Genomic DNA, 19545 nt, shown 5'->3' with positions numbered 1-19545 from the left:
TCTGGTGTCTCTCCTCTCCTCCTCAGCTGTCTCCTCTCTGGTGTCTCTCCTCTCCTCAGCTGTCTCCTCTCTGGTGTCTCTCCTCCTCCTCAGCTGTCTCCTCTCCTCCTCCTCAGCTGTCTCCTCTCCTCCTCCTCAGCTGTCTCCTCTCTGGTGTCTCTCCTCTCCTCAGCTGTCTCCTCTCTGGTGTCTCTCCTCTCCTCAGCTGTCTCCTCTCTGGTGTCTCCTCTCCTCCTCCTCAGCTGTCTCCCCTCTGGTGTCTCCTCTCCTCCCCCTCCTCAGCTGTCTCCTCTCTGGTGTCTCTCCTCTCCTCCTCCTCAGCTGTCTCCTCTCTGGTGTCTCTCCTCCTCCTCAGCTGTCTCCTCTCTGGTGTCTCTCCTCCTCCTCAGCTGTCTCCTCTTGTGTCTCTCCTCTCCTCCTCCTCAGCTGTCTCCTCTCTGGTGTCTCTCCTCTCCTCAGCTGTCTCCTCTCTGGTGTATCTCCTCCTCCTCAGCTGTCTCCTCTCTGGTGTCTCTCCTCTCCTCCTCCTCAGCTGTCTCCTCTCCTCCTCAGCTGTCTCCTCTCCTCCTCCTCCTCAGCTGTCTCCTCTCTGGTGTCTCTCCTCTCCTCCTCCGCTGTCTCCCCTCTGGTGTCTCCTCTCCTCCTCCTCCTCAGCTGTCTCCTCTCTGGTGTCTCCTCTCCTCAGCTGTCTCCCCTCCTCAGCTGTCTCCTCTCTGGTGTCTCTCCTCCTCCTCAGCTGTCTCCTCTTGTGTCTCTCCTATCCTCCTCCTCAGCTGCCTCCTCTCTGGCATCTCCTCAGCTGTCTCCCCTCTGGTGTCTCCTCTCCTCCCCCTCCTCAGCTGTCTCCTCTCTGGTGTCTCTCCTCTCCTCCTCCTCAGCTGTCTCCTCTCTGGTGTCTCTCCTCCTCCTCAGCTGTCTCCTCTTGTGTCTCTCCTATCCTCCTCCTCAGCTGTCTCCTCTCTGGTGTCTCTCCTCTCCTCAGCTGTCTCCTCTCTGGTGTCTCTCCTCCTCCTCAGCTGTCTCCTCTCTGGTGTCTCTCCTCTCCTCAGCTGTCTCCTCTCCTCCTCAGCTGTCTCCTCTCTGGTGTCTCTCCTCTCCTCAGCTGTCTCCTCTCCTCCTCAGCTGTCTCCTCTCTGGTGTCTCTACTCTCCTCCTCAGCTGTCTCCTCTCTGGTGTCTCTCCTCTCCTCCTCCGCTGTCTCCCCTCTGGTGTCTCCTCTCCTCCTCCTCCTCAGCTGTCTCCTCTCTGGTGTCTCCTCTCCTCAGCTGTCTCCCCTCCTCAGCTGTCTCCTCTCTGGTGTCTCTCCTCCTCCTCAGCTGTCTCCTCTTGTGTCTCTCCTATCCTCCTCCTCAGCTGTCTCCTCTCTGGTGTCTCTCCTCTCCTCAGCTGTCTCCTCTCTGGTGTCTCTCCTCCTCCTCAGCTGTCTCCCCTCTGGTGTCTCTCCTCTCTGGTGTCTCCTCTCCGCCTCCTCCTCCGCTGTCTCCTCTGTGGTGTCTCTCTTATCCTCCTCAGCTGTCTCCTCTCCTCAGCTGTCTCCCCTCTGGTGTCTCTCCTCTCCTCCTCCTCAGCTGTCTCCTCTCCTCGGCTGTCTCCTCTCTGGTGTCTCCTCTCCTCCTCCTCCTCAGCTGTCTCCTCTCTGGTGTCTCCTCTCCTCAGCTGTCTCCCCTCCTCAGCTGTCTCCTCTCTGGTGTCTCTCCTCCTCCTCAGCTGTCTCCTCTTGTGTCTCTCCTATCCTCCTCCTCAGCTGTCTCCTCTCTGGTGTCTCTCCTCCTCCTCAGCTGTCTCCCCTCTGGTGTCTCTCCTCTCTGGTGTCTCCTCTCCGCCTCCTCCTCCGCTGTCTCCTCTGTGGTGTCTCTCTTATCCTCCTCAGCTGTCTCCTCTCCTCAGCTGTCTCCCCTCTGGTGTCTCTCCTCTCCTCCTCCTCAGCTGTCTCCTCTCCTCAGCTGTCTCCCCTCTGGTGTCTCTCCTCTCCTCCTCCTCAGCTGTCTCCTCTCCTCAGCTGTCTCCCCTCTGGTGTCTCTCCTCTCCTCCTCCTCAGCTCTCTCCCCTTTGGTGTCTCTCCTCTCTGGTGTCTCCTCCTCAGCTGTCTCCTCTCCTCCGTCTCCTCTGTGGTGTCTCCTCTCTGGTGTCTCTCCTCTCCTCCTCCCCCGTCACTCACACAGCCGGCCCGCAGGCGTGTCCCGGGTCTCCTCTGCCTCCTCCCGGTTCTTCTCCCGTCTTTCACCTCCACCGTCCCGGAACCAAACGTTACCTGTGACACCGGAACCCCGCCCATCGATGCCGGCCTGCACCGGAAGTGACAGAGAACTTGGAAAACAGACCAATCAGCAGTCAGCATTGAGCGCCGCCGTTTCCCTGCCACGCCCCTCCTTGCGCAATGAATCCTGAGCTGCCCAATCACCGGCTGCGCGTCAACTGTGACCACGCCCCCTTAGTCACATGACAGTCAGAAGGGAACCTCAGTAGTCGCTGTCTGCTCGGCGCTGCTTGGCTGTAGGAAGCAATGCATGCCGGGAGCTCTAGATAGAGGTCAGAGTGACCGGGAGTGTAAGCAGCCTGAGAGGTGTGCGGCCCGATAAAACCGTATATACGGTACGTGGCGCCCGATACACCCGTATATACGGTACGTGGCGCCCGATACACCCGTATATACGGTACGTGGCCCCCGATACACCCGTATATACGGTACGTGGCGCCCGATACACCCGTATATACGGTACGTGGCCCCCGATACACCCGTATATACGGTACGTGGCCCCCGATACACCCGTATATACGGTACGTGGCGCCCGATACACCCGTATATACGGTACGTGGCCCCCGATACACCCGTATATACGGTACGTGGCGCCCGATACACCCGTATATACGGTACGTGGCCCCCGATACACCCGTATATACGGTACGTGGCCCCCGATACACCCGTATATACGGTACGTGGCCCCCGATACACCCGTATATACGGTACGTGGCCCCCGATACACCCGTATATACGGTACGTGGCCCCCGATACACCCGTATATACGGTACGTGGCCCCCGATACACCCGTATATACGGTACGTGGCCCCCGATACACCCGTATATACGGTACGTGGCCCCCGATACACCCGTATATACGGTACGTGGCCCCCGACACACCCGTATATACGGTACGTGGCGCCCGATACACCCGTATATACGGTACGTGGCCCCCGATACACCCGTATATACGGTACGTGGCGCCCGATACACCCGTATATACGGTACGTGGCGCCCGATACACCCGTATATACGGTACGTGGCCCCCGATACACCCGTATATACGGTACGTGGCCCCCGATACACCCGTATATACGGTACGTGGCCCCCGATACACCCGTATATACGGTACGTGGCCCCCGATACACCCGTATATACGGTACGTGGCGCCCGATACACCCGTATATACGGTACGTGGCCCCCGATACACCCGTATATACGGTACGTGGCGCCCGATACACCCGTATATACGGTACGTGGCGCCCGATACACCCGTATATACGGTACGTGGCCCCCGATACACCCGTATATACGGTACGTGGCCCCCGATACACCCGTATATACGGTACGTGGCCCCCGATACACCCGTATATACGGTACGTGGCCCCCGATACACCCGTATATACGGTACGTGGCGCCCGATACACCCGTATATACGGTACGTGGCGCCCGATACACCCGTATATACGGTACGTGGCGCCCGATACACCCGTATATACGGTACGTGGCGCCCGATACACCCGTATATACGGTACGTGGCGCCCGATACACCCGTATATACGGTACGCCCGATACACCCGTATATACGGTACGTGGCCCCCGATACACCCGTATATACGGTACGCCCGATACACCCGTATATACGGTACGTGGCCCCCGATACACCCGTATATACGGTACGTGGCCCCCGATACACCCGTATATACGGTACGTGGCCCCCGATACACCCGTATATACGGTACGTGGCGCCCGATACACCCGTATATACGGTACGTGGCCCCCGATACACCCGTATATACGGTACGTGGCGCCCGATACACCCGTATATACGGTACGTGGCCCCCGATACACCCGTATATACGGTACGTGGCGCCCGATACACCCGTATATACGGTACGTGGCGCCCGATACACCCGTATATACGGTACGTGGCGCCCGATACACCCGTATATACGGTACGTGGCCCCCGATACACCCGTATATACGGTACGTGGCGCCCGATACACCCGTATATACGGTACGTGGCCCCCGATACACCCGTATATACGGTACGTGGCCCCCGATACACCCGTATATACGGTACGTGGCCCCCGATACACCCGTATATACGGTACGTGGCCCCCGATACACCCGTATATACGGTACGTGGCCCCCGATACACCCGTATATACGGTACGTGGCGCCCGATACACCCGTATATACGGTACGTGGCCCCCGATACACCCGTATATACGGTACGTGGCCCCCGATACACCCGTATATACGGTACGTGGCGCCCGATACACCCGTATATACGGTACGTGGCCCCCGATACACCCGTATATACGGTACGTGGCCCCCGATACACCCGTATATACGGTACGTGGCCCCCGATACACCCGTATATACGGTACGTGGCGCCCGATACACCCGTATATACGGTACGTGGCGCCCGATACACCCGTATATACGGTACGTGGCCCCCGATACACCCGTATATACGGTACGTGGCCCCCGATACACCCGTATATACGGTACGTGGCCCCCGATACACCCGTATATACGGTACGTGGCCCCCGATACACCCGTATATACGGTACGTGGCCCCCGATACACCCGTATATACGGTACGTGGCCCCCGATACACCCGTATATACGGTACGTGGCCCCCGATACACCCGTATATACGGTACGTGACCCCCGATACACCCGTATATACGGTACGTGGCGCCCGATACACCCGTATATACGGTACGTGGCCCCCGATACACCCGTATATACGGTACGTGGCGCCCGATACACCCGTATATACGGTACGTGGCCCCCGATACACCCGTATATACGGTACGTGGCGCCCGATACACCCGTATATACGGTACGTGGCCCCCGATACACCCGTATATACGGTACGTGGCGCCCGATACACCCGTATATACGGTACGTGGCGCCCGATACACCCGTATATACGGTACGTGGCGCCCGATACACCCGTATATACGGTACGTGGCGCCCGATACACCCGTATATACGGTACGTGGCGCCCGATACACCCGTATATACGGTGCATGGCGCCCGATACACCCGTATATACGGTACGTGGCGCCCGATACACCCGTATATACGGTACGTGGCGCCCGATACACCCGTATATACGGTACGTGGCGCCCGATACACCCGTATATACGGTACGTGGCGCCCGATACACCCGTATATACGGTACGTGGCCCCCGATACACCCGTATATACGGTACGTGGCGCCCAATACACCCGTATATACGGTACGTGGCGCCCGATACACCCGTATATACGGTACGTGGCGCCCGATACACCCGTATATACGGTACTTGGCGCCCGATACACCCGTATATACGGTACATGGCGCCCGATACACCCGTATATACGGTACATGGCGCCCGATACACCCGTATATACGGTGCATGGCGCCCGATACACCCGTATATACGGTACATGGCGCCCGATACACCCGTATATACGGTACATGGCGCCTGATACACCCGTATATACGGTACATGGCGCCTGATGCCAGGGCTGTGGAGTCGGTAAGCCAAACCTGCGACTCCAACTCCACGACTCTGACTCCCACACATATTGCTTATAATTAAGTGAAAAGTGTATTGTAGTACAATGTGAACATCAGACATTTAATCATTTCTATGATCCAAAAATTAAGACATTTAGATAGAACATAATATTTATTGGAATACAACTTTAGAACACAAAAAACTGTAATAAATTGTAAATATCTAATGCACTATGTAATATCGATTACATATACAGTATATTGTATATATATATATATAACACTATGTAATAAACTATGTCAGTGGCAAAAAAACAGTTTTCAACAAAGACATACTAAATAACATTTGTGCAGTCTATGAATTTGTTCTGAGAAATAGAATTGCCTCCATCAGATCCTCCCTCATAGATGACCTCACATCGGACCTAATAATGTTAAGGCCAGAGAACAACATCCCTACAGTAACTTGTGCTGGAGGCAATGCCGTAACCACATGGGAACATCTCTAACAATTTCCGGGTATAAAGGAATTGCCTCCTGCACAGTCAGTTTTGATGAACGGTTGAATTTTTCTATTTATTTGAGAACAAGTGAAACATTTTGCTGAAATCTGGTCAATCTGCTGCTATAGGAGACGGAGTGAAATCTTTTTCCTTGCGGCAACGCTTTGCCTGCTCCATGTCATACAAATACTTGTCAAAGTCAAACTCCTCATCTGATGAGGATGAAGATTTGGCAGCAGTAGCACTGTCAGGACCCAAGTCCTCCTGCGCCTGGCAGTCCTCCTGTAGGCCACTCATCCTAACTGCTACTTCAGTCAGAGCTTCTTTTCCTTCAGTAAGCTGTTGATCATCAAGCAGTATACAATGACTCGGGTCCACATAAACAGCTGCCAGGAAAATTTTATTTTCCAATAGCTGTGTCTCTCTCCGTTTCACTGAAGCAGTAATGCCATCTGCGATTAAATCTCCTCTTTGGGACAGACAAAATAGCAAGTTCTTCCACTCCCTTATCAAAATGCCAGGAGTTAAATCCTCAGCTTGTAATTTTTTAGTCACGGTAAATGGGTGGTTAAGCAATTCCTTCAATTCAGCCACCTGTGTCCATTGACCTTCATTTAGCGTTACCTGAGGGTTGGCCATATCTGTAAGAAGCGGTTTTAGGTCAAGCAATCGCTCAATCATTATATAGGTGCTGCCCCTCCGAGTGGCATGATCGACAATTGCCCCTTTCCCAGCACGTCTCTTCAAGATTAGGGGTTCTGGCGGCAATAGCCAATTTCCTCACTTTTCCAATCAGATTTCCAGCATGTCCCTCTTGCAGACTCTCTCTTATTGCCAGCTGCAGCGTGTGCACAACACAGCGCATGTGATGAATAGGAAAGAGGTGTGAAGCAGCTTCAACAAGATCATCTATTTCTACTGTATAATGTTAATGTTCTTCTGTAGTAATATCTGTTTGTTCCTCAGTTACATGAACAGCACTGTGGCCTTCCATCTCATACTGAATCCTAAATGTTCCTCTAGCTGTTGTTCATTACTCTCATTCATCAGTGTAATTGCACTTATGTCTGAAGCATTGTCCGTTACAATAGCAGGAACCTGTTCTTTTGTGAGTCCATAATCTTGCAGAACTTTTTCCACTAAGGCCTGGAGAAACTGGCTGCTGTGAGGAGCTTTAGTATCGTTTACTGCCAGCGTGTTGGTAACAATTTCTTGGTTGTCACAAACATATCGAACGCTGATGGCAAAATAGTTCACTCTGTGACGTGTGCAGGCGTCCAGTGTAAGAAACATGCAGCGTCTTTTGAGAGTCTTTTTAAGATCTTCCTTTTGTTTAAGGGCTTCTTCAATCACTAATTTTCTAATACTTTCTGTTTCCAGAGAAACACCAAGTTTGCGGCCATTTCTCCATTAAGAGCTGTAACAGCTGGTCGTGCCAATAGTGATAATGGTGCACCGTCCTTCACAACAAGCTGGAGGAGCCGTCTGTTAGACATATCTGCTGTCACTGTTACAGTAACTTTGTCACTTACAAAATATCTTGTTAATGATGTTTGAGATGCTCTTTCCTCCTCCTTTGCCTGGCAGGAAGTGCTGGGCGTGGGTTTCTTGGTGCTGCTGTTATCTTTCTCAGTCACAGCTTTGAAAACTTCTGGGTGGAAGCGTTGTAAATATCTTTTTAGATTGGAAACTCTTGTAGGAGCTTTTTTATCACAGCCTGAGTATGTGCTGATTTTGGCATCACAGCATTTGTTTTCCTCACTTGTCATACATTGACACACAAAATATTTTTCATCTTGAGTCACTGTGAAATGCTCAAATAAGCTGACTTCATGGAGAGCTTCTTAGACATGTTGTAATCATATAAATTCACTCTTAAAATAATTTTGTCCTATAAAATAAAATAATGTATATTATAATTCCAGCAAGAACAGGGAACCATGTACAGTGGGGAAAATAAGAATTTGATACACTGACAATTTTGCAAGTTTTCCCACCTACAAAGAATGGAGAGGTCTACAATTGTACACTTCACCTGTGAGAGACAGGCTAAAAAAAATCCAGAAAATCACATTGTATGATTTAAATAATATGCATTTTATTGCATGGGATACGTATTTGATACAATAGAAAAACAGAACTTAATATTTGGTACAGAAACCTTTGTTTGCAATTACAGAGGTCAGACATTTCCTGTAGATTCTGTTTCTCTCAGTTGAAGTGTACCTATGATTAAAAATTTCAGACCTCTCCATTCTTTGTAGGTGGGAATTGACAGTGTATCAAATACATACTTTCCCCACTGTATAATTTTGGATAGAAATAAAACAAACTTTGCATAAATCAATAGTACAGATGACAAATATAAAGTTTGTAAAATATGTTATTAGATAGCTTTACTTTGAATTTCCAAGGGTACAGCTCACTACTTCACAGTCTATGAAGAGGGGAGTTGGGAGGGAGCAAAGAAACTGATAACAGAGCTAATAACTTGATGTTTTGGCTTCTATACCTATTCAAGTCCTCATATAAGTCCTCATCAATCCTGTTGCTGTATTTTCCCTGTATATTGTATAAAAGCTAGGTTCCCAAACGTGTATGAGCTCAAAGAAAAAAACAAGCATCAAGCATACAGAGAGAACATACAGTATACCGGACTATTGATTTATGCACAGTTTATTGAAAGTTTAAATATACTTTAAGAAGTAATTACCTTAATCTTGTTATCCTGTTCACTCTAGCAATTCTTCTGAGATGAGTGCAGGCCTTCCTTCTTTCTGATTGTGTTTACTTTGTACCCTTGTCTGTAGAGGAGGAGCTTCACTGGTGCTGGAGTGCAGCACTGACTTATCTCAGCTAAGACAAAGGTAGATCCTCAGACCACATTCACACTATGGGTGTAGCCAGGATCAAACCTGGGGGGCAGAACCTCATACTGTTCCGCAGAACCTCAACCTGCACACAGCTGCTGCAGAACCTCATACTGCACACCCTTACACTTGAAAATAAAGCCTGCACCTTAAGAAGATGTGATGAATGCAGTCTATTTATTCCAACTATCAATTGATGTTGATGTGCTACTGAAGACGAGCAATGCCTGTCCTGGGCGTCCTTTTGGGCAGCTATGAGGTGTACCTGACTGGTGCTAAAAAAGAAGGAGTGTTAGTCTGTGTGCTATCCGGCTTTCATTCTTTTTGGTACAGATAAGATATGGATAGACAGATATGGATAAATGGATGGATAGATAGAGCAGATTTCTATTCTGCTTTTGCTATTGAAAACATTATCTATGAGCTCAAAAACCTTTCAGGTGATGCAGTTTTTTAAAAAGCTAATCTGCTTTTGCAGCTGAAAAACGTATCCTCAAAAAACGCAGCAAAAACACTGTGTGTGAATGTAGCCTTAGATCAGGAATAGAACAGCCATTTATAGGACATTTCATAACTTTCCCAAATTCCTATGAAAAAATATTTAGCACATCCTGCATTGAACTACTGTACCCAATTTATTATATATTTTAGGAGTCGGAGTCGGTCCATTTTATACCAACTCCAACTCCACCAAAATGAGCACCGACTACGACTCCACAGCCCTGCCTCCCACACCTGCTATTCGCTTACAGAGTTCTGCAGGCCTCGACCGGGTTCTCCCCCTTCGAGCTCCTGTATGGCAGGCGAGTCCGGGGACCCCTTGGGTTGATAAGAAAATCCTGGGAAGACGAGCCAAACCTCACAGAAGTGTCCATCGTGGATTATGTCATGCGCTTCCATGACAAGATGCAGACCTTGACGCAGTTGGTATATGACAACATGGTGCAGACTCAGGCTGACCAGAAGCACTGGTACAACCAGAACGCCCGGGAGCGGACCTACCAGGTGGGACAGAAGGTGTGGGTGCTGGTCCCCGTACCAACAGATAAGCTTCAGGCAGCCTGGGAAGGCCCATGCGTCATCCACCAACAGCTCAACCCAGTCACCTACGTGGTCACGCTTGACCATGCTCGGGTAGGTGCAAGGCCTTTCACGTCAACATGCTGAAGGCTCTTCACGAACATGAAGCCTGCGTCCTACCGGTCTGCAACCTGCCCGAGGATGCGGAGGAAGATCCCCTCCTGGACATGGGTCCATTGAGGACATGGAGGTAACTGCCTCACTATCCGAATCCCAGCAGTCGCAGTTGTTGACCACCCTGGAACTCTTCTGGGCCGTGTTCTCCAATCGGCCGGGATGGACGGAGTTAGCGGTACACGAGGTAGACACTGGGAATCATGCCCCACTCCGACGAACACCTTATCGGATCTCTGAGGAGGTGCAGGAGGTTATGCGCCAGGAGATCAATGAGATGTTACAGCTGGGGGTGATTCAACAGTCCAAGAGCGTGTGGGCCTCACCTGTAGTTCTCGTGCCCAAAAAGGATCAGACCGCCCGGTTCTGCGTGGACTACAAGGGGCTCAACGCCATCACAACCTCTGATGCACATCCGATGCCACGCATCGAGGATCTGCTTGAGCGGTTGGTAAACGCAAAATACATATCCATCATGGATTTGAGTCGGGGATACTGGCAGATTCCCCTGAGCCCGGAGGCGCAGGAGAGATTCGCCTTTATCACCCCTTTTGGACTGTATGAGTCCACGGTCATGCCCTTCAGCATGAAAAATGCCCCTGCCACTTTCCAGCGGATGGTCAACCACCTGCTTCAGGGACTTGAGAAGTACGCCATGGCGTACCTGAACGACATTGCCGTCTTCAGCTCCACCTGGGAGGAACACCTTCAGCACCTCCAGGAGGTGCTCAAGCGTATTCACCAAGCAGGCCTGACCATCAAGCTGGGAAATTGCCAAATGGGCATGAGCAAGGTCCACTACCTGGGACACTGGGTAGGCGGGGGTTCCATGAGTCCAGAGCCTGAGAAAGAGGACTGTTATGAATGAGTCACCATAGGAGGCAAAAACAGAAATACTAGCTAAGTCCAGAAAACCAGAGAAGTTGGCAGCTATCGGATTGCAGACCCCTGAACCTATCAACAACTAGCAGTAGCCGTGGAGGGTTCCTACGGTGCCCTAGACCCCTCGATCACAGCCGGAGAACTACATAGCCTAAAGACAGAAAGGGAAATCTAAACTGCCCCAGAGCAGACCCCAAAGCAATAGGCAGCCCCCAGCATATAATGACGGTGAAGCAAGATGAAAAAACACTAACACAGATAGAAAGATAGGCTGAGCAAATCATGGGGCCCAAGCTAACTAGCTAGGACAGGGCAGAAAAGCTGCTGTCTGTAATCCGCCAAAACCCTATCAAAACAAGAGCCAACAGCTGATAGGGAAAAAAGCCCTGAAGACGCTAGGCTTCAAAAAGACTATATCAGTACTCAGGTATTTTCTGAAGACAGTGCAAAAAGGAATTCAGCTCACCCCAGCAGGGAATGGCAGAAATCAAGTAAAACAATGCAAAACAAAACACAAATGCAAAAAGTAGAGCAGAAAACTTAGCTTTTGAGGAGCAGGAATTAGATTGGTCTCCTAGAATCCCTCAGAGAGATCACCAGCAAGGCAGAAGGGCGTCGGCTGCCTTATATCCAGTCAGTAATTCCCGTCACCCAGTCATCATCATCCTGCCCAGGTGCTTGGTAATCAGCCTCACCACCTTCCTTCACCAGAAGAGGGAGTTCATCAGACCTCAATGGTGAAGAGGAAAATGAGCTCACAACAGTACCTCCCCCTTGAGGAGGGGTCACCGAACCCTCATCCACGCCACCAGGGCGATCAGGGTGAGCCCGATGAAAGGCACGCACCAATCTTTTGGCATGAATATCAGAGGCAGAGACCCAGGAATTATCCTCCTGACCATAACCCTTCCACTTAACCAAATACTGGAGTCCCCGTCTAGCCAGACGGGGATCCAGTATCTTCTCTACCTCATATTCCATGTTACCTTCAACCAATACAGGGTCCGGAGGTGCCACCCCAGGAACTACTGGTTCAACAAACCTCTTCAACAAGGACTTATGAAACACATTATGGATTTTAAATGTAACAGGAAGAGCCAAACGAAAAGAGACCGGATTAATAATCTCCAAAATCTTGTAAGGTCCAATAAATCTAGGCTTAAACTTAGCAGAAGCCACCTTCATAGCGATATTTTTTGATGATAACCAAACCATATCACCAACCTTGAACTGGGGACCAATGGTCCTATGTCGGTTGGAAAACCACTGGGCCTTTTCCTGGGAGAGAGATAACTTATCCACCACTTGGTCCCAGATCTGGTGCATTCTCTCCACCACAGTGTCAACACCTGGGCAAGCAGAAGGCTCCACCTGCCCTGAAGAAAATCGAGGATGAAACCTAAAGTTACAAAAATAAGGTGACATCAAAGTGGCAGAACTAGCTCTATTATTTAAAGCAAATTCGGCTAAGGGCAAAAATGAAACCCAATCATCCTGATCAGCGGAAATAAAACATCTCAAATACGACTCCAAGGTCTGATTTGTTCTCTCCGTCTGCCCATTGGTCTGAGGGTGAAAAGCAGAGGAGAAGGACAACTGAATTCCCAGCTTGGAACAGAAAGTCCTCCAAAATCTAGACACAAACTGAACTCCTCTGTCAGATACAATGTTCTCAGGAATCCCGTGCAAGTGAACCACCTGTTGCAAAAACAGGGGCACCAACTCAGAGGAAGATGGCAACTTAGGGAGTGGTACAAGATGAACCATCTTAGAGAACCTATCACAAACCACCCAAATAACAGTCATTCTCTGAGAGACCGGCATATCAGAGATGAAATCCATTGAAATATGGGTCCATGGCCTCCTGGGGACCGGCAAAGGCATCAACAACCCACTAGAGCGAGAACAAGGTTTAGACCGGGAGCAAGTCCCACAGGACTGCACAAAATTCCTGACATCACAAGACAAGGCGGGCCACCAAAAAGACCGACTCACCAGATCTCTAGTACCAAAAATACCTGGATGACCAGCCAATGCAGAGCAATGAACTTCAGACATCACTCTCTTCTTCCACTGGTCAGGAACATACAACTTTCCACTGGGACAACGCTCAGGTTTGTCCTCCTGGAACTCTTCCAGAGCACGTCTCAAATCGGGTGAGATGGCAGAAAGAACTACCCCTTCGCCTAAGATGGTAGTAGGTTTAGTCACCACAGGAGAATCAGCAAAGAAGCTCCTAGAGAGGGCGTCTGCATTGACATTCTTAGTTCCAGGAAGAAAAGAGACCACAAAATCAAAACGTGTAAAAAACAAGGCCCACCTAGCCTGTCTAGGGTTCAAGCGTTTGGCCGACTCCAGGTAAATCAAATTCTTGTGGTCAGTGAGGACCATGACTTGATGTTTAGCTCCCTCCAACCAATGTCTCCACTCCTCAAATGCCCATTTCATGGCTAACAGTTCCCGATTCCCCACATCATAGTTACGTTCAGATGGAGAGAACTTTCAGCAAAAGAAAGCACAGGGATTCATTTTAGATGTTACAGGATCCTTTTGGGACAAAACAGCTCCTGCACCAATCTCAGAAGTGTCCACCTCTACCTGGAACGGGAGTGAGACATCAGGTTGCCGCAAAACCGGGGCAGAAGTGAATCTTCGCTTCAGCTCCTGAAAGGAAGCAACAGCCTCCGGAGACCAATTCAACACATCAGCACCCTTCTTAGTCAGATTAGTCAATGGCTTGGCAATACTAGAAAATTTTGCTATAAATTTCCGATAAAAATTAGCAAAACCCAAAAACTTCTGGAGGGCCTTCAAAGAAGTGGGCTGAACCCAATCATAAATGGCCTGTACCTTGGCTGGGTCCATTTCAATAGTTGACGGAGACAAAATAAATCCCAAAAAAGAAATCCTCTGTACCCCAAAAAGGCATTTCGATCCTTTGACATACAGGGAATTCTCCCTCAAGATCCGGAACACAGTCCAAACATGTTCCACATGAGAATTTGAATCCTTGGAGAAGATCAAAATATCATCCAGATAGATAATCAAAAATTTATCCACAAAGTCTCGGAAAATATCGTTCATGAAGCACTGAAAGACAGAAGGGGCATTAGTGAGCCCAAAAGGCATCACCAGGTACTCAAAATGTCCCTCCGGAGTATTAAACGCCGTCTTCCATTCATCCCTATGCTTAATGCGGATAAGATTATACGCCCCCCTGAGGTCAAGCTTGGTAAACCAGCAGGCACCTTTAACTCTGGAGAATAGATCCGAAATCAGGGGTAACGGATACTGATATTTAATAGTAATTTTGTTGAGGGCATGATAATCAATACAAGGCCTTAATGAACCATCCTTTTTGGCCACGAAAAAAAACCCAGCACCTAAGGGTGAAGAGGATGGTCTAATATGACCCTTCTCCAATGACTCCTTAATATAGGATCGCATAGCCTCGTGCTCGGGTACAGATAAATTGAAGAGCCGACCCTTGGGAAATTTACACCCCGGGCTCACTTCAATTGCACAGTCATAACTCCTATGAGGAGGCAGAGATGCAGACTCATTCTCACTAAATACAACATAAAAATCCGCCAAATAGTCAGGAACATCATGCGACTGAGGAGAGGTGGAAAAAACCGGAGCCTCACTAAGGGCACACCGACAACCCCAACTCACCACAGACACAGATTTCCAATCCAAAACTGGATTATGAATTTGCAACCAGGGAAACCCCAGAACAATGGTATCATGCAAATTATGCAACACCAAAAATCTGCAATTTTCTTGATGGTCTGGGGCGACCCGCATTACCACCTGGGTCCAAAACTGAGGTTTATTTTTCGTCAAAGGAGTAGCATCAATCCCACTCAAAGGGATAGGCGTCCGCAGAGGTGTCATAGGAAATCCACAACGTTTAGCAAAATCCAAGTCTATTAGGTTCAGGGCTGCTCCCGAATCCACAAAAGCCTTGGCGGAAAATGTGGACAGGGAGCAGATCAGAGTAATTGCCAGAAGAAACTTAGGTTGAACACCACCCACAGAAAACGTGTGTGCAAAACGTTTCTCTCGTTTAGGACAGACAGAAATAATATGCGAGGCATCTCCACAAAAAAAAACACAGCTTATTACGCCTTCTGAACTCCTGACGTTGCTCCCTGGACAAAACTCTATCACATTGCATAGGTTCAGACATTTGTTCAACAGGTGGCAACACAGATACTGGCCGGTGACCGAGTCATACATGCACAGATACTGGCCGGTAACCGGGTCATACATATACAGATACTGGCCGGTGACCGGATCATACATGCACAGATACTGGCCGGTGACCGGATCATACATGCACAGATACTGGCCGGTGACCGGATCATACATGCACAGATACTGGCCGGTGACCGGATCATACATGCACAGATACTGGCCGGTAAGCGGGTCATACATGCACACATACTGGCCGGTAACCGGGTCATACATGTACAGATACTGGACGCTAACAGGTTTCATACATGCACAGATACTGGCCGGTGACCGGGTCATACATGCACAGATACTGGCCGCTAACAGGTTTCGTACATGCAGATACTGGCCGGTGACCGGATCATACATGCACAGATACTGGCCGGTGACCGGGTCATACATGCACAGATACTGGCCGGTGACCGGGTCATACATGCACATATACTGGCCGGTGACCGGGTCATACATGTACAGATACTGGCCGGTGACCGGGTCATACATGCACATATGCTGGCCGGTGACCGGGTCATACATGCACAGATACTAGCCGGTAACCGGGTCATACATGTACAGATAGTGGCCGGTAACAGGTTTCATACATATACAGATACTGGCCGGTGACCGGATCATACATATACAGATACTGGCCGGTGACCGGATCATACATGCACAGATACTGGCCGGTGACCGGGTCATACATGCACATATACTGGCCGGTGACCGGGTCATACATGCACATATACTGGCCGGTGACCGGTTCATACATGCACAGATACTGGCCGCTAACAGGTTTCATACATGCACAGATACTGGCCAGTGACCGGGTCATACATGCACAGATACTGGCCGCTAACAGGTTTCATACATGCACAGATACTGGCCGGTGACCGGGTCATACATGCAGATACTGGCCAGTGACCATGTCATACATGCAGATACTGGCCAGTGGCCAGGTTGGTGCTGTAGAGATAACACTTATTATGATTTATCCATAACATATGGCTCAGTATATACAAGGAGCTTTGGTTCTCAGCAGCTCGAGCCCTGATCACACAATGCACCGCCGAGGAAGATCCACATGAGATCATTTCACCGGATGAAGGCGAGTTCTGCGGGTTTGCCGGGTGATCAGCGGCCTGGTTACTCTGTCAGATAATAAGCGTTCTGCAGAGAAGGAGAGTGTTCTTACATGGTGCTCTCCGTTTAGAATCCCCTGTGGTCGGACACGACCCTGACAAACACTCATTTACATGAAGCAAAGTCTAATACGTGAAACTTTGGCCTCAGTTTTCCTCCTTTCCAGCTGTGTCTGCAAACCTGACACCAATCTATGGGGGGAGAAACGGAGGCGAAAGGTTCATGTTTTAGACTTTGCTTCCTTCAGGTGACTAGACAGGAATGCCTTTCTATGGCTGTTCAGGCAGAAGATCCATAGGCATGCCAAAAGGAGAACAGGACGTGCTGTGAACCCTCCCTTACCAGCAATCTTTGGGACCTCGCTTTTTCTCTAAGCATTTCATGACCATGAAGATCTCACGCAAGCCCAAGCTTTCCATGACTCAGGGTTGTCCTGATGGGCTGTAAGAAGTGGAAATATGATTATGACATTTCCTGTTCTAGCAGAATTCAACCTCGGGCTGTGCTGCCGTTGGACTAAGGCCTGTGTCACGCCTGTGTGAGACTTTTTGTAGCAATTTATTATAATTTTATGCGATCAAATTTGCTGATGACACAAAGCTAGGAGGGATAGCTAATACTAGAGAAGAGAGAGAGAGGATTCAAAAAGATATAAATAAACTGGAGAAGTGGGCAGCAACTAACAGAATGGTTTTTAACTGGGAAAAATGCAAAGTACTACAACTGGGCAGTAAAAATGAAAAAAGCATATATAGAATGGGAGGAATAGGGCTAAGCAACAGCACATGTGAAAAAGACTTGGGTATACTAATAGATCACAGACTGAATATGAGTCAACAGTGTGATGCAGCAGCAAAAAAGGCAAATGCAATTCTAGGATGTATTAACAGAAGCATACAGTCTAGATCACGTGAAGTCATTATTTCCCTCTACTCCTCTTTGGTCAGACCTCATCTGGAATATTGTGTCCAGTTTTGGGCACCACATTTTAAAAAAGACATCAACAAACTGGAGCAAGTTCAGAAAAGAGCGACCAGAATGGTGACCGGTCTGCAAACCCTGTCTTATGAGGAAAGGTTGCAGGATTTGGGAATGTTTAGTTTGCAAAAGAGAAGACTGAGAGGAGACTTAATAGCTGTCTACAAATATCTAAAGGGCTGTCACATTGTAGAAGGATCAACTTTATTCTCATTTGCACAAGGAAAGACTAGAAGCAATGGGATGAAACTGAATGGGAGGAGACACAGATTAGATATTAGAAAAAACTTTTTGACAGAGTGATCAATGAGTGGAACAAGCTGCCACGAGAAGTGGTGAGTTCTCCTTCAATGGAAGTCTTCAAACAGAGGCTGGACAGACATCTGACTGGGATGATTTAGCGAATCCTGCTTTGAGCAGGGGGTTGGACCAGATGGCCCAGGAGGTCCCTTCCAACTCTACGATTCTATGATTCTATGATCAGATACACAATATGGCTGACACTGCCACCATGGAGACGTCAAATGGTCTGCAGCTAAAAGCCGGGTGTAACAGGGTCTTCTGTGCTGTAATACCTCTTACATTACCACCCTATTTCTATTACTCTGCTTTTCCTCACTTCTGGATGAAGGTCGCTGGCTCGAAAGGCTTTGTAACATGGGAACATATAAAAGATCACTGCTTCTCCACGTATTTCCAGTGTGACATTTTACTCACCTGTCTCAGAATATATACACACTGTGTGCAGAATTATTAGGCAAATGAGTATTTTGATCACATCATCCTTTTTATACATGTTGTCCTACTGCAAGCTGTATAGGCTTGAAAGCCAACTGCCAATTATGTAAATCAGGTAACATAGTAACATAGTTAGTAAGGCCGAAAAAAGACATTAGTCCATCCAGTTCAGCCTATAAAATTCTGTCAGAATAAATCCCCAGATCTCCGTCCTTCTAAAGAACCTAACAATAACTGTAAGATACAATATTGTTACTCTCCAGGAAGACATCCAGGCCTCTCTTGAACCCTTCGACTGAGTTCGTCATCACCACCTCCTCAGGCAGGGAATTCCAGATTCTCACTGCCCTAACAGTAAAGAATCCTCCTCTTCTATGTTGGTGGAAAAACCTTTTCTCCTCCAGACGCAGAGAATGCCCCCTTGTGACCGTCACCTTCCTTGGTATAAACAGATCCTCGGAGAGATATTTGTATTGTCCCCTTATATACTTATACAAGGTTATTAGATCGCCCCTCAGTCGTCTTTTTTCTAGACTAAATAATCCTAATTTTGCTAATCTCTCTGGGTATTGTATTTGCATCTCTTTAATGAGGAGGGGTGTGGTCTAATGAAATCAACACCCTATATAAGGTGTGCTTAATTATTAGTCAACTTCCTTTCCTTTGGCAAAATGGGTCAGAAGAAAGATTTGACGGACTCTGAAAAGTCAAAAATTGTGCGATGTCTTGCAGAGGGATGCAGCAGTCTTGAAATTGCCAAACTTTTGAAGCGTGATCACCGAACAATCAAGCGTTTCATGGCAAATGGCCAACAGAGTCGCAAGAAGCGTGTTGATAAAAAAAGGTGCAAAATAACTGCCCATGAACTGAGGAAAATCAAGCGTGAAGCTGCCAAGATGCCATTTGCCACCAGTTTTGCCATATTTCAGAGCTGCAACGTTACTGGAGTATCAAAAAGCAAAGGTGTGCCATACTCTGGGACATGGCCAAGGTAAGGAAGGCTGGAAAACGACCATCTTTCAACAAGAAACATAAGATAAAACGTCAAGACTGGGCCAAGAAATATCTTAAGACTGATTTTTCTAAGGTTTTATGGACTGATGAAATGAGAGCGACTCGTGATGGCCAGATGGATGGGCCCGAGGCTAGATCAGTAAAGGGCAGAGAGCTCCACTCCGACTCAGATGCCAGCAAGGTGGAGGTGGGGTACTGGTATGGGCTGGTATCATCAAAGATGAACTTGTGGGA

The 19545-nt window shown here is 48.7% G+C and overlaps 1 protein-coding gene across 2 annotated transcripts in view; it reads right to left on the bottom strand.

The window, feature by feature from the left end:
* The window catches only part of AGPAT3 (1-acylglycerol-3-phosphate O-acyltransferase 3), a 43959-nt gene extending 41560 nt beyond the window's left edge, over positions 1-2399 (bottom strand). Inside the window, exon 1 of one of the 2 annotated variants that reach the window (XM_073564706.1) lies at positions 2252-2399. The gene's annotated coding sequence lies outside the window, so the exon portion shown is untranslated. Of the gene's footprint in view, positions 1-2158 lie in introns of both variants that reach the window. The other variant, XM_073564705.1, reaches the window with a different exon arrangement.
* Positions 2400-19545: the final 17146 nt, after the last annotated feature.

Source organism: Dendrobates tinctorius, unplaced genomic scaffold, assembly GCF_039654945.1.
Source record: "Dendrobates tinctorius isolate UK_male_01 unplaced genomic scaffold, ASM3965494v1 ptg000475l, whole genome shotgun sequence".
NCBI lineage: Eukaryota > Metazoa > Chordata > Amphibia > Anura > Dendrobatidae > Dendrobates > Dendrobates tinctorius.
This window is presented reverse-complemented; position numbering and strand designations above follow the sequence as displayed.